Source organism: Bombus flavifrons, chromosome 11 (genome assembly GCF_040668555.2).
Source record: "Bombus flavifrons isolate JBK064 chromosome 11, iyBomFlav1_principal, whole genome shotgun sequence".
Classification (NCBI taxonomy): Eukaryota; Metazoa; Arthropoda; class Insecta; order Hymenoptera; family Apidae; genus Bombus; species Bombus flavifrons.
The window spans coordinates 11046905-11072833 of NC_138452.1; the positions used below are offsets into that span (position 1 = coordinate 11046905).

General features: G+C 39.5%; 1 protein-coding gene across 7 annotated transcripts in view; it reads right to left on the minus strand.

The window, feature by feature from the left end:
* The window catches only part of Pde9 (phosphodiesterase 9), a 135134-nt gene that overhangs the window by 80137 nt on the left and 29068 nt on the right, over positions 1-25929 (minus strand). For 6 of the 7 annotated variants that reach the window (XM_069123610.1, XM_069123612.1, XM_069123616.1 and 3 more), the window contains one exon: positions 14561-14814. The gene's annotated coding sequence lies outside the window, so the exon portion shown is untranslated. Of the gene's footprint in view, positions 1-1465; positions 1551-14560; positions 14815-25929 lie in introns of all 7 variants that reach the window. The other variant, XM_069123613.1, reaches the window with a different exon arrangement.

Here is a 25929-nt window from a genome sequence, read left to right on the forward strand (position 1 = left end):
ACAAAATATCGATTGGTCTGATCGCGCGACCATCGCGTACAACTCTCATCAGAATTTCATTACGCGTAAACCCCATGACCAATTTCAGGTCATGTCTTCGGTATACCTCGAACGATCCACGAATGGTTCATGCGCTTGATTCACGATCGGCTGACAACCTATAGAGAACCGCACCGATATCAAGGCGTTCAATAAGCTCACTTATCGACCTCGCGCGATATAAGCAACCATTAAACGTAATTATCCTAAAGTATTAGTTCGACGTTAAATGATAAGTCATCGTAATTGTCTGTTGAATCGCGACGTCTATTCCTGTAGGAGATTATAAGCTACGTACGATAATTTCGTACTATAACGAAAACGAATAGCGAAGAAACTGAAGAACTCGATTGGGTGTGGAGTTTAATTAAGTTTTAGCAAAAATGGAGGGCGTTCCACGACGTAGGTAGCGACTAAGTAGATTTACCATATTTTGCACGGCCAGTAGGTTTGGAACTATGGGCCTGACTCGTATGCGAAATATGCCGATCTCCACATATCACGCTAAATTATAACGTAGCGAAGTGGACCGATAAATAACATATTGAGGTTCGTTAGTTCATAAATTGCTAACGTTACCATCTCATAGCAAGCTTAGATATAGGATAAGACTTAAGAACCATGAGTACCGTACTTTATGATTATCGTACGAATAAATTTATTGTAATTTAATATACGCGATCGACTAGTTTTTCACTTTTCACTTACAATTAACTATGTAATTTAAGCTGCGTTCTATGTCATGAATAATTTTAGTTCCAACGTCATGTTCGATAGCGATTCCAACGGGTAAATCAGAATGAATGAATCGAACGAATGATCGTGCGATACTGGCAACGCAAGATGTTAGGTACTTTCGAAAGAAAGTTTCAAACATTGGTCGAGTAAACGAGACAAGTAGAGAAAAACGACATTCGCGCAATCTCCAAAGGCTCTAAGAACAAAACCCTGTAAAATAATTTAAGACAGTGATTGTAGATGAAGCGGCGTAAGAAGTTAATTCGGAAAACGGTATCGGTCGAAATTACACGATTGCGCGGAATGTAGACAGAGATAAGCTTTGCATAACGTCACTCTTTTTTTAACGGGCGTCCGAAATAACGTAATAGGTGAAAAAAAAGAAAGGGATATCGCTGACCCACGAACTTTATTGCGATCGTAAAAACCATACGGTGGCTAAAACATACACAGTGAACACATCTGGTGGATACAGAGAATTCTTGAGCAAACTCAGCATGAGATCACTGTGAATAGGTGAACTTACGATGACGTTCGTTCTCCATGGAAAAGAAGTAAACCGCCCCGTACAACCGGATCGGGAAATTGTCGCGAGATAGCAGGATGTTCCGCGTTTACGGCGAATAAACGGGGCTTAACTTATTGTTAGTAGTACGATACGTAACATGGCGTGGTGCGCGACACCCACCTTCTTTATCCTTCTTTTTCTCTGACAGTTCTCACTCGCGAGCAAATATTTTCATATCCCCTGCAGTCCGAATGAAGAGCACAACCTGCAATAAACCGAACAGTTACATCCGCTGGGTTAAATATTGATTTTTCCATCGCAGATGTAAAACATTCTGCGTTTTAATTCTGTTTGTCTTCTTTCCTCGTTCCAACTACAATTTCAGATCAGAAATACGAAGTAACAGCGGAAAAATAAAATGTAGATGTTGAAAACGTAGCTAGTTACACAGCGCGTGTTATAATACGTTACGGTCGTTTCCCAATTATTAGCATGTGATCATACGTTCGTAATTTCCTCTGGATAATGGCTTTCTATAAAATTGCCTTTAGAACGACATAGAATCTGACCAAAAAGTTATTAATTATCTTGACTGTGGGTACTGAAAGAAATTTAAGCACATCAGAGATACATGAAATTAATTTGATTTTTTGTAATTCCTTTGCTTTTCAAATATTAAAATACAAATGTACATCGAAAGGTTCGCATCCTCTATTAAAATAATAATATTAAAGCATTCGCTCTGCTTTCAGATTTATACTAACTTGCTTTCATAATATTCCTCGCTCTCGAATATATAATAATTAGAATTTCATACATCGTGCGTATTTTCAATCACAACATTCGTGATCAATATTTTAACCTTTCCACATTTGCAGATCAGACACCTCGCAGTGTAATTTCGTTTATGCGACGCTACGAATCAAATACCTCGTGTTATTTAATCTTCAATGTGCGCAACTGGATATTACGTGAATATTAACTGAATAAGAATATTAAGGAGATCCATTGTTGACAACATAAAATATCTCGCATTTATTATCGTTAATCCTTTTGCGGAAGAAATATTTCATGTACTGACTTTTATTCGAATCTATGGATACATCGTTACACGTGGTCGTAACTCTCTACCTACTTAACAATAACAAGATCATCTACCTTACGAACGTTATGTATTTTCTTATATCGTACTATTTTTCTTTTATCTCTCCCAGTTCTCTTATAATTATTAATTCGGCAAAAATCGTTTAAAATATCGTTTCCGAAGCTTAAATTAAAAAAAAAAATGCATTGAATAAAGTATGCATTAAGTAAGTAGCTTTATTTGACTGGTGAAATCATTTAATGGAATTAACACAGGTGACTTTCGGTATAGAAAAGAACCGGTATAAAGCCGTTGCACGACGTTTTTTTGTATTTTATTAAAAAGGATTTGCGTGTAACTTTAGGACACGACGCGCGAACTAGATTCTATATTAGATACCATAACTTAGCCGAACCTTGGCAGACTACATATGAACTACATAGAAGCTCGCGAGTATCACGTTTCTCCATTTGCTCGCGAATGCCGACGGTATACCCACGTTTCTGCTATCACATTTGTACGAAAATTATTACCACAAGCCAATTTACACCGCCAGACGGTTTAATACCAAAATTTTCATATTATCCGATGTTGTATTTTAATCCTTTATTCGCTTTTCGTGCATTATAATATTATTCCGAGTATGTACACCGTTATGTGCATAAGCTTACTACGCCATATTTTGCAAAGTAATTTCTAACCAGTAACTAGTCGTGTCTCGTATAAACAACACCCGGACGACGCTGTAATTTTTATATGAAAGTAAATAGCACCAACGAACATCCTCGGTCTACAGATAACGAACAGACGACCAACTGTTCGTGAACTGTTCTCGAGCATCGACAAGGACGCGCCTTAAGACCAATCGTTTAACATGACAACGCCCCCAACGAACAATTACATGTCTCTATTAGGCATCTAAACTAGAAGAACCTAAGGGATCGCTAATTATTTCGAGCGGCTAAATTTACTCTTGAAATCCTCGTATATGCAGGCAGGCAGGCAGCCAGCCAGGCAGCCAGGCAACCAGGCAGCCGGCGTTTCTCGTTTCGTGGTATAGCGAAGTTGCAGGTAATATTGTTTACGGTGCGAAGTTAGATTAGTCTTGTAATAACGGTACGAAACGCGGGAGCTACACGCTCGCTCGCCAGGGGAATTGAGCTTTCACGACACCGACGATTCCCATGGTAACGATCGAATGTGACCACCAGCCAGCCCCTGTACGTGGCGTGCATCTTGGTCCACTGGGTTGGTCAATAATTAAAGGGAACCCCACAATCGTGCAAGTGAAACGAGACACCCGGTGCACGTGATCACTACTGGTTTACATGTACGTGTATATGCGTATATGTGTATGTGTGTATGCGTCACGCGATCATCTACCGTATTGTTTCCTCAGCTGGACTTCGCCAAGACTGTTCCTTAGGACGCGATCGATGTACAATTTTCGTTCCGTTCGTTACTCGGCTCGAGTGTCTCTTCTGCGCTATTACACCGAAATGAAAATTGCAATTGTTAATGCATGGAAAATTAGAAAAGTGACGTGGCAGTTGGTTGGTAGTAATAATTCGAGTACAGGTGTACGTTCGATGGTGACTTGAAAAGCGTATAAAAGTATTATCTTTCGTCGGACATGTGAGTAATTTGGTGGAAAATTGCTGAGAGGTTGTTGCTGTTAATCGGCCTCTGGAAATAGATTAGTCTTTAATTCGTCTAGCATTGCCTGTTTCCTTGAATTTCTTCTTGGCTGTTAATTAAATGCTACTGGATAAAAATTAGCTGTCCAGCTCTTTCTGCTACAACTACATCGATGTTACGAATATCGTCTTTTGTATCGTTTTCGAACCACGTTTAGAAGCTTTTCCCTTCCGAAGCAAAACTCTTGGCCTTAGAAAGATTTTTGAGAATAGAATAGTTAAGTCCTCGTTATCCAATGTATTGGGTTGGAAACTAAGTGATTGCGAATTTCCTCAATACCATCTATTGACAAAAGATTCGTCGCGTGGTTGCCGCTTATATGCGGCGCTCGTACCTACAGATCATTTCGTGGATGTCGCCTATAAACGATGTTCGTACCCACAGGTTATCTCGCGGGCAAGTAAGCAGCACCCGAAGCGAAAGGGTTAAATGTCAAGAGAATCTCATTCATTCAACCAAAACGCTATATATGGCTTTCAATAGATCGTGTCATACCTACGTCAATTTCTAGCTCCATGACATCGACGTTCCTCGATTCTTCGATATCTCTGCCAACATTCCACGACAAACTGTTCCACTCGAGTCACAGCCTTATTCGTAATTTATTCGCTTTGTATACCAGTTCAAAATAGTTCGAAACATGGGTGTTATTACGTTACAAATTCTCCGATGTAATCAATTCATGACAGATCGATAATTTTTAATCAAATTTCGATAAAAGATATTTTACTATCAAAATACATCTACCAACGATGTTTTTAAGGGAACAGTATCAAATTGTAAAATACGTTGCTCGTAATCGTATGACTCTCTCAAGTATCGATGAACGTGCAATTAGTGTAGAATGTTCCATTTGAAATAGATTAGAGATCAATTCGTATTTTGCTGAATGTACACACAGACAATTGACACTAATCAGCAACTCTATTCTTCCTTGTTACAATAGATCCGTTTTGAAGAGTATAAAAATTCAACGAGCCGAAATAGATACGATAATTTATCATATTGTGTACAATGTTTTATCAGAATCGTTATCTGCCGGTTTATCGTTCTCTTTTAGCATCCAATTAAAGAACATATCGAAATTAATTAACTATTTGCATACATGCAGAAGCCAATTGACTTTTTGGAGTCCAGCCTATCATGGTACATGATATCATAGATCACTCTTTCTTTTACGATCTCCACGTAACGAAATAAAATAAAATAGGAAACTTTTGTCTGAATCTAAAAAAATGCAAACACGTTACAATTTAATAGAAGACGTAGTATCGATAGCAACAAGAACGATGCTAATTAAACGGAAGAGATCGGCAGACAGGGAGAAACAGATTCGATCGGCGTAGATTCCCGGCATGAAGTTAGATTAATTTACGAACATTCTTCTGCGCGCAGTTTAATTAAACTTACACACAAACCGTAGGCAAGGTTTCTCGGCTTAGTCGCGCGCTCACGGTTGAATAGCGATCGAACGAGCGAACGTATGAACTTGTTGCTGCGCGACGCATCGTTTTCACTTCGCCGGAGCGTCGTACACAACACGAATTACGGCCCAACTTGATTATCCGCGACGCTACTTGCAGCAATTTCACGGCAGATTTTGAACGAGCATGATTTTTGCTTTCTACCCTCGGGTGAACCGAGGAGATCGAATTATTTCCGGCCAAACGTTCGTTTACCCGCCGTTGGAAAAAGTTATTCGCGATGAGATATAATATCCTACGTTTTTCTTCGATATGCTCGAGTTTCGAGTTTTCCAATTTCGTATTTCATCGCGAAAAACTGGCGAAATATAACGCAACGAACCTGTATTTCCAAGAATAAGTTCTTCGTTATTTTTACACGAACTGGAAGACGTAATTCGATGTAGCAAATGAAGCTTCGATGAGACATCTTTAAGGACCTTTTTTGTGACGAAGCAACTTGTACTCTTGCAAAACGGAACCCGTATATCTTAAACCATTCGTGGAAATAGAATGTAATTTGTAAATTAGAACATATTAGAAAATATTAATTGAGACGTGAATCGAGGTGTACGCGAATAAAATGGGGAATTGTCTGTTAAGATGACGATTACGTATAGTATTAAAACAACGTGTAAATGCCTTACTTACGAGGTAAGACTATCGCGAGGTAAGAGACGTGGGCCATATTTGCATATTATTTATTACGAAAACTTGAATTTATGTAACTTTAGCTTCCTTCGAACAATTCATTTTCCCTTTGAAAGCAAGTTGCGTAACGTATCGACATTCTTGTTACAGGACTAATTCACCCCAATGATTCGTCCCAACAAGTACGTCATTTATTGATTTATCTTCTAAGTTTTTTTTCAATAAATCGATATTTAAATCGATATTAACAAAAACTTTCAAATTCTAAAGTACAAACTGAAATTTCTTAAGAATACATTACGATTCTACTTTTATCATTTTTACGAAACAAATGTACAAACGATCCAAACACGTTTAAACAAGGTTGGAACGCGATACGTTAGTTGCTTAAACGTGGACGTAATGTCGTGATATTGCTCGATGCAAAATGAAATTTCTTAACGAATTGTCAACTACATTAGACGATGTACGACAGTCAGCGTTGAAAGACGCTCGCGAAATCGCAGCAGCTAAAGGTTGAACGAATTTGCGCGAACAATTACATGACAATAGATTACAATCTCAACTACTCAACGCTTTGCATGCGAGTGACGTAGATTCACGTATCTGTAATCTTACGATTGAATGCGGGAGAATGCAAATTTACGTCTACTACAGACGCTTCGTTCTACCTATGATGTCGCTCTTCTAACTTTCTCTAAACTATTTATTCAATTACCAGTCCCTAATCCTCTCATGAAATTACAAACAAAATGTTTAAGAAACTTTTCCAACTGCTATGTAATAATTATACAATGGTGTACAGATACTTTTTGTATCTCGCTGTATATTCATTTCGTGCAATAGAAAAATTGAACGCGTCAGTGTAAACGCACTTACACTAATTTCGCTAACGGACATAGTTGAACGCAAATAGAACTATCGACTGTAACAGGACAGTCGTATGCATTGTTTGACGATGTTTCAACAGCTAAGTAGGAATCAGAGTTTCTCGAGACAAGAGAGCTGGTAATGTTGTACTAGCTCGAAACCATTACTCGCTAACCGTATAAATTATTTGCGAGCAGTTATTCAGACGGAAAAGAAGCACGTAGGCAGGAAGAGTCCTGAATGATTGATGCGGTAGAGCCGGCCAAGACTTAACGCCAACGTGTGTTAAACGTAACGGCTATGCTGTTCAACGGACGTTTTAGCGCACTACCCTTTGATCCGATAGATTCCGGTAGAATATTACAGCATCGACGTACGACTATAAAAGATATCGAAGCGATATTATCAAACTTAAATGCAAACTTCAACACTAATTTCTCGTTGGAAGAAAGTGAACAAGAAAGGTAAAGTTCTGACGAAGAACTTTTAATTTTAAGTGATAATACCGTAGAATTACGTGGGCATATAAGAAACGGTAATGCCAGTAAATGTATGATATTAAATGGCAAGCAGATATTAGACATGCGTAGGATAATTATCAAATATCTTAGACATAAATTTCAATTTCACATATTCTACCGCAGAATATATTATATTAAATAATAATATAGCGGATAATTATTCTTTAGATAATATCTTGGGTATTATTTGTTTTAACTCAAAGTTATCCTATGTATACGTATGAAGCCGATTATACTAAATAACTAGGTACGAGTACCAACGTATAACTAGTAGATGAGTATAGTAGTACGGTACAAGTGCGCGTACCAGCGTATCAAGAAATTATCAAACTTAACAATACCAACTGTATGTAAAAATTTCGAACAACTTTCTCAGATATAGGTAGTTCCACAGCACGTGTAATTACTTTAGGAAAGCAACTCTAAAAGTTGATAGACTAAAGGTAAAAAGCAACTTGTTGAATGTTGCAGACGAGCGAGGTGCATAGCAATTTCCAGAGAAAGGATCAATTATTTACCTCTGGTGGAGTCAAAGGTAGCAGAAGCAACAGAAACTGCTTTTGGTAATAATGGTAAATTCTTACAGTAGAAAATGGTAACTCGAAATTGTGCAAATTTTTGCTCTTCCATATTCTTGTATGGTACGCTCGGCTTGCGAACCAGTGCCGGAAATGAAGTAAATTCTATGCAAAGCAGAGATGTCGGAAATTAGTGTGCATATTAAATATCAAGGATTAAATATGACTTGTGGCCGGAGACACAAGATGGCGACTTCCTTTACAGTTACTGAAAAATGGCACTTTCCAAAATTACCCAATCCAAAATGGAATACTTTACCTATTACGATGTACAGTATGCGAAACAAATCTCTGCTCAAAGTCCACTTCTTTGATTTAATTCACCAAAATATGAATTCCGTATAGATATCCGCAATCTGTTACTCACTAGAATGTTCCATTCTTACAAGAAAGTTTATCAGTCAATAATCGTTACCATTGTGAAACTCCAACTAGAGTAGAATCCCATTTATCCGACCTCGGAGACAAGCAGTTCATATAATAGAAGTTCATCGATTCTGCCGGCTATCCACGACTTCTGATTCGAACAATAGTATCTCTTTGTGTTCAGATAAATGGATGGAACTGGATGTAATTTCGACAACGTCCACATATGCTGAACGTTGAAGAGGTAAAGAAACGAACGATCAAAAACGGCACTAACAGTGAAAATTTTTCGCCACTCGCTTACGCGAATACGACCGCGAGAAATTCAACGCGATTACGTTTTCCTATGAAAATTCTCACGAGTGATTACAGCACGTCCTTCCGTGTGTATACTAGTCGCGCTTCCTCGTTATCGGGATTTCTTGGACAGCGGCGCAATCAGCGGCGCATACCTGCGAAATATTAATGCGACTCGTAGGAAACGCGTCGAGTCGGCCGACGAGCGATGTGCACGCACACACGGCAGCGCCTGTAGAAAGTGGCGCCAACAAAGAGGAACGGGGCGTTCTAGCGGCAATAAATCGGCACGAACCTACGATAATAATCGATACCCGTTGCCCACATAACGAATCGATTTATACCGCCGTGTACCGGTACGTGATTTTATCAGGCGTCTATCTCTCTGCGATCACGCGACCGGAGCAAAGCTCTCGCGTCTCTTCTTTCGGCCATTTCTACAAACTTTGACCGAACAAATAGAACTTTCCACCTGGTACTGGTATATCTTTTTCGGAATATCGATGTAAACTTTACATTTACTCTTTCAAACATATTTTTATGGCGTTATGCAAACATTTTGTAATACAGCGATTGTATTTTGTAACGTTGGCAATAGCACAGTTTGCTCCTTTTTGATACAGTACACGTTTGGAATATTGAAATACCGAATATGTAGATGCGTGGAACGATCGAGTATCGGGACATCGATTAACGGAAAATTTGGGGATGGTCTGTTGTGACGATGTGGTGACGAGAGCGTGACGTTTAACACCGCCCTCCCTTCCTCGACTCTTATCCCCGATGTAATATACGAGGCAAGTAGAGCGTGAGTTTCGTGGATTCTGCTTCTTGTTTCCCCAGCTATCTTAATAGCGTGGCTGTTTACTTGCACAGTGTGCACCGCTCGTTTGCATGCTCGCATTAACTTACACGGCGAATTGCCTTGACGATTATTTAACGCGATCTTCAACGTAAACAGGCTACCGTATCGTCGTGCAAACGTGTATTTGCATCGGTATGTTCCATTCAGATTGCTTCGAATAACGGCCAATGCGAAACAAACGCTCGAACGAATAAGTACACGTTCTGCTTATATGAAGCACCGATCGTCTCTATCCAATGGATTATGCAATGTTGTTGCAGTTATGTACACTTTAATCTCTTGTATAATAGGAGTGGTTGTCGCGTAGTACGTATTTTCGAGAGAACGATGAAAAGAGAGAAAAATCATTATCCATCTTTCAGTCGTGAAAAATTCATTCACGAAGAGTAAAAAAAGAAGAGTAAAAAGAAAAAAATGAAAGAAAGAAAGAAGCAATAAAGATAATAGAGAGAAAGGCACGTAAGTTAAACGTATGTAAATTTATCTTTCTATGGAATCTTCGATTTCAGGTAGTTCTCTTTCTTTACACACAGATAAGATAAAAGATGTGTAATTTGTAAAATAATTCTGGAAAAGATAGAAAGGATAGAGCAAACACGCGTACAGATACGCTACGAAACAGATGAATAATAGTTCGAAGGAATTCTAATTTTTGTAAGTTTTAAGGAAGCATAGGTTTATCGAAGATAAAGCAGTTATCTCGAGAGGAATGATTTTTATATGTAATTTATCTTTACCAGTAATTTCTGATAAGGGAAAACATCATTTTTACATGTAACGTATTTCGAACAAGTATCTTTGATAAAAGAATAAAATATCTACAAGTACGTTTCAATTTCTATCTAAAACCAGTGTAATTATTTCCCTCGCGGAAACGTATTTTTCCACTGTCGACGTCGTAGAAAAATGGTGGCTGCTACTGAACGTTCCTCGAAAGAAACTTACGACCTCACGATCGATTAATCTCGCCAAGTACGATCATTTCTCGAAATTGATGAACAAGTATCGCAATGTTAAACCATATGAACTTCCGGGCAAGAAAACCGATTCGATTCGATTCGCGTCGATTTGTCTCAACTACTTTTCTTTCAAGAAAAATAGTTCCAGATATATAGCGAAGCAAACATCCGATATCGGTTCTATAGGAATATTTGAAAGCAGGATGCAAAGCACAGGAATCTCAAAGTCTGTTCTACTTGAAAAGAGTCTCTCAAATCGATCAGAATACGCGTGTACGTGTGTACAGGTCTGCAGGTGCACCGCGAAGGAAATGAATTGCAGAAACTTGGAGAAGAACAAAGTTTGTACCGTGATACCTTTCCATAGGGTAGAAACTACTTTCATCGAGAATTCCTGCAATTTCGTATCCGAGGTAAGTGGATCTGATAGAAGAAACTTATAAATAAATCAAATACTCGATAAAAATAATCGGAAAGTATATTCGCTTGGGCAATTGTGTAACTTGCGAAAGTATTCCAACGTTGGTAGAAATTTTCTGTAAATATATTACACGTGTTGCACGAAACCTTCTGAAATTTCAATAAAATTCCTCTATAATAAATATCGAGTGTGTAACTTTATGCGAGATTTCAAAACGTTGAATAGAGCATCTTTTTAAATTGACCGATTTATGAAGAGCAAAACAAGCAAAACAGAACGTATAATTAATCTATGTACCGTGTAATCTACCGCTTTACGATCAAAAATAAATATCTCAATGTGCAATCAATGCCTTTGAGTATTTCTTATCGCGATCTATTCTGAGATCTAATATTTAATATAGCGTAATGTTACGCTATAGAAGGACTTTATTCAAACAAAATTACTAACTCGTTGGATTTGTCTGTTAAATATCTCAAACATAGCTTGAAATATAATTATTATTCGAATTAATTTCGTTAAAGCAAGTTTTAATTATCATAGTTTTTTTGTTAATTAACATGCTTGGAACGTGTAATCCAAGCTCTCGAATATCGAAACTCCCGCTGAAGAGTATAATAATATAATATAATAGGGAATTATATATAATAGAAAACTCTAAAAATGTGTAAATTTTTTCAATGCGGTAACGAGGATTGAATTATTTCTCTGTGTCATTTGATATCACGAAGTACGACAAAAATTCAGTTCGTTTCAACGCGTACCATTTTCTGAATTCTTACGTGATCATTAATCATTCCTGTATATCATTTTACGTTGTATTATTCGTGTTTGCACTTCCACTTTTATCAAAAGATTGGGAAGCTTAAATAAGTTAAATCGAGAAGCGCATTGTTTCGTCGAACAACCTCAAGATCGACTATATTCTAAGAAACCTTCCTGTCACAAATACATTATAGCAAATCTAATCGCAATTAACTGCGTATATCTTATTTAAAGATAAAGTTTCGTATAACCTTCGTCAAAACGGTCTGGATAAAAGAATAGATAAAAATCACTCGCGATATCTATAACTCGGAGAAAATGTATTTCGCTGTAATCGCTCATACCTTGAGGAATCCTACACACGTTTTTTAATCCCACTGCTATCTTCGAAATTTTCAACTTTTAATGTTTCAATGGTATTCGTTACTTTCATTTCGTAATCACGAAGAAAACGATACTTGTACCGACTAGAAGAGCAATTTATCGTTTGGTTGACGCTAACTTTACCAGGCCTGGTCAAAAGACCGGTCTAAAACTTTATTAATTTAAAATTGTATGTTCACTGTTGTTTCTTTCGTTCGTCTAACTTTATGTCAATTCTTCGTCCGACATCTGACGAGGCCTGGTAAAGTTAGTGTTAAGGTCGCGAATATTCTAAATAAAATACTGCCACAGAAGAGGGAGCGAGAAACGTCGCGATAATACAAGGTACTTCAAATTGTGCTCGATTCCTTTGCTCCAGAAACTCTATTATAATCCTACCACGATGTAGAACGAAGCATTTTCTGGCTGGTGGAAATCATTTTTAGATCGTCGAGGGCTCTTCATTTCGCTTGGCACTTCCACCGCACTAGCTAAGACAGAACTAACAACCGGAATAAGCCGCCGCAAAAATGTTGCATAAATCCCGAGGGAGGAATCCCTAGATTCCTCGGGTCTCGTATATTATGGGAAGGACATCGAACGTGCAGAAACTCCAAAAACTAGACCGCTGTTTGCACGAGGCGAGCAACTGTGAAATTAATTCGAATCGATTCCAAGGAGAACTAATGCTTCTTCGTTGTCTAGATCGAAACTTCCTTATCTGAATTCGAGTGTTCTATCGTGCGAATGGAATCGATCGGATACCGAAATTGAAAACGTTTTACCAGTGATACGATGCGATTCGTATTAGGTTGTCCGAAAAGTGTCTTTCCTTTACAGACCCGTCTTTTACAACGATGCATTTTTATACAAACACGAAAGCTAATCCGCCGAACGTTGTGATCTTTATTTTGATAGAACAAAACGGATCATACGTAATTCGATAAAATAATATAAAACGAAAAATGTTGTGCATCCGTTGTTTCCTTATAAAACGAAAGAATCTTTTCGGACGACCTTCTAATACATGGTAAACCATGTAACAAAATTGTAACAGAAGAAATCCGCAATCTATAACTTGTCAATTTCGTAAAACATTTCAATCTTCAAACATTCCAATTTTTTAGTATTCAAATTTTTAAATATTTAAATTTTCGGTTTGCGTTCTCTCCAATTCGTCGACTCGTGTTACAGCGAAACCATGTTGTAAGAGTACAACGTCGTACGGGAGATACAATGTACTTAAATTACGATGTAAATTATCGTACGAGAGGATTCTAACATCGGATTCAAAATATAACGTTTGCCGCTTTCCCTTGCTAATAAATTTATCATCGGAGAATAGCATTTTAGATGTTGCTTCGACATACAGTATAAAACGTAAATCAACCAGGATGAATACAATGACGCAGAAACGCGATAAGACGCTGACAGTGTTTGCGGAGAGGCGTAAGCTGGTCGGTCGACTTTTCAAAATCAACTTAGCGGAGATTTATTTCATAAAGACCATGAAATTCCAGCGTTACGACAAATTCTTATACGTGAGCGGGAGACCTTGCAGCTTAAGTGCACTCGTAAGAAACGTGACCCACAGCGGCTATCGTTGGAACATCACGTGCGAAACGTTAGCATAAAGTAAGATACATGGGACAACGAGGGAGACAAATGGAGTCAATAGTTGTCAACATCGGAAACCCAAGAGGACGAGATTGTCCCTCAGCGCAGACTCGTTGCGCTATTTCAAGCTTTTCCTCTCTTAAGCACGATCTTAAACCCCGAGACCTTAAACTCGCGTGATTAAATTCGCGCAGACGATACGCGAACGCAAAGACGTTCGAACGATGCGTAAAAGTGCGTTGTAACGATAGAAGGAACTTTATCACAACCATGTTATATCGTAAGAAGAGAAACTTTGTTCCGTTTACGAGTATTTCGGTAAAATCGTTGTTATTCTATTTTCTTATATTCGACGGAGAATTTTTATTAATTTATAATTCTCATTTTCTCGTAATAATTGAAATCAACAACAGAAAGAAACTCGCAATATCGTGGCGTAAGAAGCAAAGTATAAAATACGTCGCATCTGTATCTGTATTATGAAAAGAAACGCACGAACATTTCTATCGGTGGAAGAAAGGCAAAGAAATTCGCAGAATTTCAATTAAAGAAACTCGTAAGAGTCTCGGGAACGAGCCAGTAGCGAGAACGGGACAAAACGTTAATCCACGAGAGAAAATAGCCGATAAGAAACGTAATACCGATCGTGGAGGGAGAAAAAGCAAACTTTCTACAACAGGATAAAGGGTGGCTTGACGGTAGTTACTCGGATGATATCAGAGAAGTTGTTGAAAATTTGAAAACGCGGTTGACTTACCTTATTCCAGAGCGGCAGTAATTGGCAAGATCCTTCCTTTCTGCTTTCTTCCCTTTTTGTTTGCTCGTCGTCCCTCGTCCAACGGTTCCTCTTCTTGTTCTTTGTTCACCACTCGAACAACTTTCGAAGGCGAACCGAAGAGTTCGAGGAACTAATACCTTTTGGTCGCGAAAGTTGCCCGGAATCTCAGACGGCCCGTAGAATTTTATTTCCCGTAGAATCGAAGGCCATTGTTTCCCGAGTGGTCTGACAATCTGAAACAAAAACGAAAACGTAACGATCGATTAGATTAGATTAAACGTCGAGCTACTTCAAATCGCATTGCGTAAAATTTCCCCTTCAAGAAGAAACGATCGTTCGATGACTAGGAAATTGTCTATTTGTCGTCTAGTTATGCGAAATAAATGGTTTCAACAATAACCATGACACGTGACGTGATATTTTCATTGTCGCTGTTAATTGCGCGATGCTTATCGCAATGCTTGTTTATCGGATGAAAAATTTGCACATCGATGTATATGGTAGAATTTGCAAGTATAATGTCAAGTTAGACGGAAAGATGTTTGCGTTTTCTTTCAGACGTCACTCTGTTCTATCGTGCTTGGAAAACCTATAGAACGAATCAAGTAAAAGTTGAAATAATACGTGAGTTCGCGTTGATACTGAAATTGGAGTAATGAAACGAAATTACAGAAGCTGCCGATTTACGTGAAGTCTCGTCGTTCGGTTATCCTTCTAGTTGTACGTCGCTGAATATGTATCCTTCGAATGCAAAGCGTGTTCTTTAATATTTTCGAAAATTATCTCATATCTAAAAGCAGATGCAAATTTTTTCGAACGTTAAACTTCACCGCTTGCAAGAAATTCAACTATAAAACGCGAACCAACGAATTTCCAAATATTTAAATTCCCATTTAACGCGCAATTGTTATCTAAATAGAAATATTTATGTTCCCTGTTTTTTTGATAACACGAGGCGTTCTCCGTTCAACATATACTTTCAATTTCTAATCTAAGCATCTTCTTAAACAAAAAGGAAGACTTCTTTTAGGAGGGCATTAATTTACTATACAAACAACGTGAATCACGCAGAGACTCCGCCTGTGTATTCAGTCCCGCCGGGAGAAAAATCTTGGTAAAAAAGTACGTGAGTATCTGCGGAAATCAGACGCGGAAGAAAGCTTGCGCAAACAGAAAGAGGGCAATTTCGTGCAGAGGTCGCGAAGCTATAAAACTCGAAACCCTTCGGAACACTTCGTTTCGCTCCTTTCCAGAAACTTGAATTTTCCCTTCTATTAACATGCATGTTCGCCATAAGCGAATCCTATGCTTCCAGACACGTGACAAGATATTTCCATCCAAATTGCAAGTTCTCCTTTCATCTTCTCCATAAATACCATCATTTTGAAAATCATTTATTACGTAAATAGAAAAATGTTATTGACGTTCGTATTACCATTATTGGCAACTAAAGTTGTCATTGTAGGAACGAACAAAGTTGAAGCGTTCTCCGAACCTTTGAACTGGATAGGGAAACGGAAGAAGCAACGATACCGACGACGCTACGCTAACGAAGCAAAGATAAAAATCAAACGAGACAATTAAAACGATTTTCGACACGACGGTAAATGAAAGTCAGTGTCGGCAGACTTGCGAACGTAGTCACGCTCGAGCGTATTCAAGTATGCAAAGGAACAAGTTAATTAAGGCCCACCCAGAAAGCGCTATTTCCTTTTCTCTCGATGCTCAACGGTACACGATGGAAACGTGCCAAGAGGACGCGCACATAAACGTCGATTCGCTTTCCTTCCCTTTCGTCTTTTAACATCCCTGCTATGAAGCTCGACCAACCTGCTGAATAAAACTGTATCCAACGTGCTCGGCCAATCACGAGATTCGATTATCCGCTGGCAATACACCGGTGCAAAATCTTCGATTTTGTTTTTCTGCGATCGAGCAAAGCATTTGAAAAGAATCGACACAACGGAAAAGAGAAGGGGACCTTGAGAACGTCGTGTCATGAGAAGAACGATGAAGGGATTGTAATTATGCAAATCGAAAATACGTGAGAACGAAGACAATGAAGCAAGCTCGGAACAAAGAGAACGTAAAACAACGTCGACTGATAATGAGATTAACGGTGTCGATTAAATTTCAATTCGACGAACGAAATTCCATTTTATGCGCGACTCGTCATCAAACTTCTCACGGATATCGATCCCATGGACAATGGCAGTGGCTTCCTCGCGGATCGATCAACGAGTTTCGTTCATTACAAAAGAACAATGTCCCTTGCTGGAGAAATTCCGAACGGCTGGATAAGAAGTAAACGATCGGATGAAATTTGTCCATATACGCCGTGTACACGCAATTGCGACGACACTTATTTACCGTTTCGATCAACTGTATTTTATCGGAGATGGAATTTTCTGGATGAAATAAATTCTGAAGGCAACGGCGACGAAAGTTCGACCACGAACGCGAGGATTAGAAATTAAATTCAAGTTCTCATTGAATGGAAATATGGAATTTTGCTCTTTCGTATCCGCTCTTCAAACTTGTTCCCACGAGTTGTTAGCTTTTTAAGCACTCGTACGATTTATGGGAGCAAAAGCCGATAATCCCGAGGATTATAGGAATATAGGAACTTCCGAACAATTTATCGAATCGAAAATACTAGAACTTGCACGCGCAAAAACCTCGAATTCTTCGATGCAAGTTTCTTGTTTTAAGAAAAAATAACGACGCATAATAGCTAACATCGCCGTTTTAATAGGTAAAAATGTTTCTTCCTTTTTCATTTTCCTCTCTTTTTATTCCCCTGAAAGCGCTGCTTAGTCTCGCTGCTAAAAAATTTGCCGACATCCTCGGACGATCTCGGCTCTTTCTCTATCATTTCGCGTTTATGAAAGCACAGGGGAAACGAAGAAGAGAAAAACGTGGATAAAACCGTCTAGGGCTTCGCACCAGGCAAGGATCAACAGACTCGGTGGATTTTCAAAAAGAACCGACAACCTTGAACGCTGGCTTCCTCCAAGGATCTTCTTTAAATTTATCGCTTTCCGTCTGCGAAGGATTAACCGACGTTAGATGACAACGGGTGAGAAAGAAAAACGTGGCCGAGAAATTTATTACGATCCTGGAAACAAAGTCCCGGCGTTAAATCACGCATAGCGAAAGAGGCGGCGTCATTTCGAAATTCTTCAACGATGAAACACGATTGGACATTGGTTTCCGTAGGAAATTGCGTGTTCGATCTAAAGTACGCGATCGTTTGGAAATTGCTCGATTGTAAAACCGACACAAAACGAACGTATAAAGGGAAGATACTTTCTTTGGTTGGTTCGACGATGATAATGAAACTTAAACTTAAACTCGTACTTTACGAGGCCGTAAAGCGAGCTGCTAGATTCATGGACTGTCATTGGAGGAATCGTTTTCACGAAATTACCTGCTGCCATAAAATTGACAGCTGTTCGATCTCTCCATCTAGTTTACCAAGTAAACTTCGAGTACTTGATATTTATCTATTTCCATCAATTACCGTTACGTTCGATGTATGACGTAGGAATTGCAACGTAAATTGCGCATCTTGATCCAACTAATACGAGCTTCTAATCTTTTAACTGGTAATTTTTCTTCGGTCTATTAATAAAAACAATCGATCGTATCGATCGAATACATTCAGCGATTAAATACCATCGTATCGAAAAGAAGCAATAAAATTGTACAACGAACGTTAGAGAAAGCAAGATCGAGTCGTGCAACGTCCAGTCTGGCGATATTTTTGAACGTTTGGGGAAAGCAAAGAGACAGCTGACAAGTTGCGCGAATTCCAGCAGTTGGTTTTGCGCGATCGTGCCACAGAGAGCTTCAAAGAAGACAGAACCGCCAACAAAGGGGCAACAGGGCCAACGTGTCCAAGTGACCACCGACCTCAAAACCGACCAATGCGTAATTTACATCATTGCAACGTTTCAAAGGATATTCGCCGGAGACCATTTTCATCAGTGAACAAAGTAACAGATATTCGGCTCGGTTACCAAACAAACAACCGCGTGTATCTTTTAAATAAGTTTATAAAGGTACACCAACATCTGTCATAGTTGCACGTTCAACAGGAAAGTTAACGCGAACATCGAATTACATTTACAACTTGCGCGTGGTAAAATTTGACTCGACCGACGTTAACGAGTACGTCGACTGGTATTTTACAGACATCCCGAGCTTTTGTTCGTCGCTGAAATAAGATGTATCGTTTCAAGGACGCAACAGTACCGATACCAGCACCTATAATCACTGACAGTAACCGACACCGATTGCCCGATGATCTATGCGTCTTATTTACCGCCAGACTCGGTTAGTTTCGGCGAAACTGGCTTCTTCGCCGATAAATATTTATACATCAGTGAAATGTGGGTTAACGTTTTGCATATCGTGCCCACGAAGGATATACCGGTGGCCCTGACAAACGCTATGGATCCAGAGCGACAATGAGGATACGTGGCCCTGATAAGAGTTTCCTCCTTCCCTCACGGTTTTAATTGCTCGTTCTTATCAGCCCGCAACTTTACATCGCTTCGTTAAGTTTCACCAAATTTCAACCGAGCGTCCGGCCGTGTGCCGAGTAAGAACTTTCCATGGACATGGGCAAGTTGAGCCGAACTGGCCAACTGAAAAGGATTGACAAGTTGACGAGGAAAATTAGCGACAAATCGTGAGAAAATTTCTTTTCTTCTGTCGAGGTTGACTGACGATGAGAAACGAGTGGATGAATTTGTAATAGGAAAATGTATTGAAATAAGTATAAGTAAAGGTATAGCGTATGCCGATCCAGATCCTCATTCTTTCGGTGTTACGATACAATAAGAATATGATAGTTCATATATATTTATAGCAAAAGACATTACCAAAAAGTTAAGCTTGGTGTGTAGCTCTATCTGAAGGCTACAAGAAACAGCAATAGAAATCTACTTATAGCTCTTTTGTTTCTAGACCTTGTGACCCAAAACAAAATTTATATCCAAGGGCACGATAATGTACACCTCTCCTTATTTTCAATTTTTTCCACTAAACTCTATTCCCTTCGTAACAGCGGTCTCCAGGTCACGGATATACAAAAGGAAAGGTGTAGAGTTTTTCTTGAATTACTTCAACATCTTCGAACTCGCATTCGTCTTATTTTCCTTTTCGTAAGTTGGCCAACTCGAGGACCACCCGCGGCACCGCCAGTTAGAAGCTTTAAATCCTCGGTTTCGCGTTCGTTATCCTCGGGCAACGGAATCACCGCAGCGGCTTAGCACCGTGTAAACGGCACTTGGAACGTAAGAATGAACAACGACCTGTTCTGAATGGCGCGCGTAACGCGATGAAAAAGGGCGACGACGTCCGCAAGGTGAACGACAGACGTCGTAACCTGAAAAATCCACGGCCTTTCTCGCGAAACTGCTTCCACATTCTGTGCCATCCCACTGAATACTTATTCGAATACTTATTCAAATTCGATCCGAGGCTCGATAACTAGTCCCGTGGGCACGCTGCAAGGGCGGCTTTCCACTCGCTGGAAAAGGATCGTAAATCTTTTCCACGGCGTGTGCAACGTACGCACGCGTGTGTGTTCCCGTGTGGAATTCACACGGGCGAACGATCGCTAGATTCCATGGATTCCCAGATTCCCGGAAAAGGAATCCGGTGTTCGTATTCCTTTCTACGATGCTCTTGCAAGTACCTGTATTCCTGGCTGGCAGACATCCGAATGCCTTGCAACATCGACGTGTTTTTGACGTTCTGCGCTGCCATCGTTCGAGAGATACACGAAAAAGAAGAGATAACGACTTTGTAACGGTTATCCGGCGCTTGAACGTGTGTCTCCTACGTATCTTGCGCCCCCCACGTTTCTATACAAATGACCTTGTTGCTATGTTTTACATAGATAGCTCTTTCAGATTGTGTTGCGTGTCCTTGGTATAGAGAAGCACGAGGCAAAAATTGGGAAATTTCGTGGCAGTCGAACGAGAATTTCCGAAATTCTGTAACACGATCTGAATCCAGTTACACAATTTTTTCGATCGTGTTCGTAAAAATATACGCTCACACGAATACCCGCAGTCTAGCGATAAATTAACGATAATAGGACAAGTTAAATTCTACGCATATAAATTTTATAAATCACAGATCGGCTCGCTCTGCTATTTCGTATGGAATTGTAAAATTGTTAAAGTCAATTATGCGACAAAAACCTGTAATTTAAAACGTCCAACTTGTCATAATATCAGATATTCGTCGTGAAATTGCGAAACGGTCAAACTCGTTTTCCTGCAGTTCTTGTTCTTGGTTTACATTATTATAACAGTAAGAGAAACAAAAAAAAATAATAAAAATAATAAAAAATAATAAAAAAGAATAGTAGAAACCATCGACTTTTCCAAAGTTTCTAAAACACTCGAAGCAAAGAACGAGGCACGAACTTTCCCGGAATTGTTCAGACGCGATTTATTCGCGGTCGACGTTCACCTCTGCACCCCGCTACCATTATCCGTGCCCTTGAATTCCACCGATACCATTTTCCCGGCGTTTTGTGGTTCTTTCACGTTCCCGACCGCTATTTTTCGTAAATGATCGACTGATTTCACATACGATAGCCTATTCGTGCGGACCTCATAAATGAATCATTGCGCATTCGCCGAGACTTTATACGGACCGATAACAACGTTTTGTCTCGATGACAATTACGTTCGCTTTCGATAAGTATCCGTTCACCTTGGCGGACGAAGAAAGGAGCGCTCGACGCCGCCTAAGGAATTTCGCGGCGATTCTAATTTTCGCTTTTCCTTTCGTACTTCCGTTCCTCATTTCCAACGTCTTTCCTTTTCGTGATCAATAGGATAAGGTAGACTTTCTTAAGGCAATAGGATATTTCGATTAATTTAAGCAATTCACCTTGGATCGAGCTTGATTCGAGAAGTTCGTGTCGTTTTTATTCGTTCGCGAAACAGGTAAAAAGAAGCCCGTTATCGATACGTTATCGATACTGGTTAACAGTAGCTGAAAAATCATCGATAGCGATTATTCGTTCGAGAGAACAATTTATCCGTTAACGATAACGTTACCATTAATTTTAAAAACGTTGATCGTTTAAAATAACTGACTCGAATAACGCTACCTTAGCCTACCTTATCAAGATGGTCGAGAAAAATCAGGAGAAAATTTTTCTCATGATCTTTCATCCTGATAAGGTAAGTTAAGGTAACGTTATTCGAATCAGTTATTGTAAACGGTCAACATTTTTGAAATTACTGCTAACTCGAGAAACATCAGGAGAGAATTTTTCTCATGATTTTTCATCCTGATAAGATAGGTTAAGACGTCGAACGATGATCTCGAACGATCTGACAACCATCTGTACAGCGACGACATCGGCCGAAAACCAGTCCCTCGATCATTATTCCATCGAAAATCGATGTACCGGATATGAAACAAAGTTGCAGTGAAATGAAAGAACGATACGGGTAGAAAATTTCGACCGAAAGTTCGTCTTCGTAGCAAGGATAACGCTTCGTACATCTCTGAAAGTCCGTTTGGATAATAATAGGGCGAGCATGGACGTGAGAAAAATCGCGCGAGAAATAAGAAACGATGGTCCATTCGCACGGACGAAAACAATAAACGTTCGCGAATATCTCGTCGCGATATATCGTTTCTTTTCGCTTCGATTTCACTCGTTTTTTCCTACCCCGCGTCATTTCTCCCTCGCTTTTTTTCGCCTGTTTATGAGGCACGCAGTTTCGTCGTAACGTAATGCAATTTTCATACGCAGACGTGTGTCCTCTTTTTCTTGTTTGAAGAGAAAATGAGATAAAATAACGAGTTTCGTTTTCTTTAACGAACATTTCGTGAATAATATTTTCTTTCAACGATAATATTCGAATATAAATTTCTATCGCCATTATTCAGAAAGATTATTTAGAAAAAGCGTGCTAACGATGAAACATCAGACATTAACGTACTCTCTCGCACGATAGAAACGCGACTGTAGCCCGCTTAACCCTCCTTGGCCTATAACCACGAGCGAGACTCGTGGTAAAGAATTTGTGCCATAAACGGAACCCACGAGTCTGACTCGTGGTAATTTACAAATTGCTAGTGATTCGTTATCCACTTTGAAATAATAAATTCTTTTTGTTAACTGATCAATTGATCGTGATTACGCCCTAAACGTCTTAAAAACACTATTCGTCCTCGAACGTTGTTTATTATTTCACAATTCCTTTTGTAGTCCCTAAATATACATGTCATAAGAAGTATACATTTTGCGCCAGTTCAAGCACACGGCTGAACAGATGAATGGCACGGCGCGCGACCGAACTTCTTGCTTACTATGGCTCGCGCGATCGGCAGATAGCGTGTAGGCCAATGGGTTAATATTCTCGGGTTGATACATTTCAGTCGTAAGTTTTCGGAACAAACGACTGACCTCGTTTCTGTCTTATCGTTTCTCCGGTTCCTGCCGATTTTACAAATTTTTCTAACTTTTACAAATTTACGGAACATTTCGAAACTTTGTTGGTGCTGTAATCAAGAGTCGATTATAATCATGTCGATCAAATTTGAAATCATTCTGCAAATATACATAGATGTTACAAATTCGTATTGCAAACGTATATATTTAGTTAAAAAACTGATAAATAATCATATTAAATACGAGGCCACTGAATATCGAGGCTTATTAATACAGTGGATAATCGACTGTTTAAGTATAATGTAATAAAAATTCTTAATTATTTCAACTATTCAAGGACTCTAGCCGCTGTAGGACCCTGGCCCAGTGTTCGCCACAGTATCGACAATCTCACGCAACGTTCTCAACGAACGCGATTTCCTATAGCTACCGTCGAATTTTGCAACGAAAGAACGATAAAAAAGAAAGAAAAAACAAAAGGAAGAAAAAACACCGACGAAAGATAAATCTTTTACGAGCGGTCGGTGCACGCCACTTTGCATAATATATTCCGCTACGAAACGCATAATGCATCCAAGAATAAAGATATGATTTGAAAACGCGTAATCTAGCGAACCGGTTAAATACGAAAACATCGCAATTTCCTGCCTATGCACAATATCAAAGCTCCAGCCGAACCTACGTACGTTCCATTCCAGCTCTTTTATTGCTCGTTTAATGCACGGAATGAAATATCGTAAGCTTACCGTCAGCAACAGCGAAGTCCTACGACCGCGGAATATTGATATATTTTGCATAAAAAGAAAAAGAAACGGGAGACATCAGCTGTTGGCCTAAATCTACGATAACAAGGATCCTGCGAGAACCAGAATCGCTAAAGTACGAGGAACGTGAGTTGTAATTATAACGAATGATTATGCATACATGCGAGATTAGACTGAGAAATAAACTTTTTATATCGAAGCAGTTACGATCGAATCTTTATGTGGAGATAGTAGCCACGTGAAAAGACGTAAGTAAAAGTGGCATAAAAGTTATGGAGTAAGGATTACTTCGACGTAATATACACGTACGTTATGTCAATTTTCGACTAGGTCCGGTTGCGAACGTGTTAAAATCATTAAATACAGGATATTTTCTTCTTCCATTAAATATAATCCCAAGTTATAACGATGTGTTATTCGCTGGAAAGATACGAAGATGAAAACCGCTACTCCGTGGTTTCTGCACCAGAGGAACAAGACTAATCGAAGGTCATTGGCAAAAATACTGGCGAAATTAAGCGAACGACAAGAGTAGGGTGGGAAAATAGATCGAAATCGTTTGGCCGGTCTCCCCCCAAAGCCGTTTCACGCCCCATGAAAATTCCAACTGCGTCTAACGACGGTTTAACGATCGATCTTGACCCGACGTCGAGATGAAAACATTAGCGATGGCCATTATTGACCTTCGTACCGAATGAATACGCCGTACACGTAACCTAAATACGGATGATCGCCAAACGAACAACGAGACAATTAAGCTTGCCGGAAGTCGTACGAATGGCCGCTGAAAATGTAATTGACACACAATGGTACACACGATTCGCCTTCTTTCTTAATTACATTCCAACGTCGCGCCCGATGCGTACGTATCTAGCATAACTGTACGCGTTCTTCGGCCAACTGTTCAACATGGGAATTAAATATCGCGTTTCCGCGTCTACGATTCCGTACGTCGAGCGGCGTAATCGAATATCCCCACGGAAATACTCGCAGAGGGGAAAAATCCGTTCGTGCAGAAATCAACGCTTAATGTCAGTTAATCGGTAACGTTGCAGAGGTGAAAATCGCGATCGTAACGCGTTCATTCGAGTTGGCGAATGATTGACGCCGTTACGCCAGCTCTCGAAACGTTTCCCGTGATTTCTCGCGTACGAAACGATATTACGCGTCTGAAGCGTACTAACAGCGCGCCATGAATCTACGATGTAACGACGGAAAATTCCTTATCTCGTGCTGAGCAGCACGTTCCTTAAAAATCAAAGGCCGTCGCGTCGGCGTCACTCGGTTAGACGAACGCGGATAGTTGAGAGACAGACAGCCGTGCTGACTTCATCGAGACTTCGTTCTTAAACTCGACAACCGCCAGCCGTTTTCGAGAGTTTCGCCTTCTCCTGAATCGCAGCTTAATTCGACCGATTTCCTTCTTCGTGGATACGCGCGTGCTTTGTTATTAGGACTAGGATTTTATTTGAAAATCTGAGAGAAAAGATCGTATGTTACGTATTATCTTTCTATAGAATTATTCGACGAAGTTAGTGCGAAGGTGTGTCGATTCTGTCATATAGAATTCTCAATGTAGAATTAAATAACCGTCGATCGAATATGCTACAATCGTTGCACATCTTGCAATTTAATTGTAAATCTATCGAGTATAAAACACTTGTTGCGCGATTTTCTAATTACAGAAGGCACGTGTGCGATGCGTTAAACGTGAAACAATGCGCCCACTGTGTCATCGTTCTCAGTATTTATCTCAGAATAAATAACCAGATTATAAATTACTTCTCAACTTCGAGAATTTCGATTTGCCCTTTGCTCCCTAACCGAGGTCGAACCTTCGCGAGGCCAAAGTGCCCCTCTCGCGATGCATACGCTGAATGCAAGTTCGATAGAAACCGTGGGCTCTGTGTTTCACAGAATATATAGCGCGCGCCCAAACTAAATTCCACATGTTCGTCGAAATATTCACTATCGAAGAATAAATTAATTCTTCGTGAAACGAATACCGTTTGAAAAACCTAATAACTACGCAAGAAGTCCAAGACGAATGATATCCTGCCGAACGTCTAAGACGAAACGAGCATCGTATCCAACGCAACGATAAGATCTCACAAAGATACGGTAATTCTGTTAGGAAGAAAAATTAC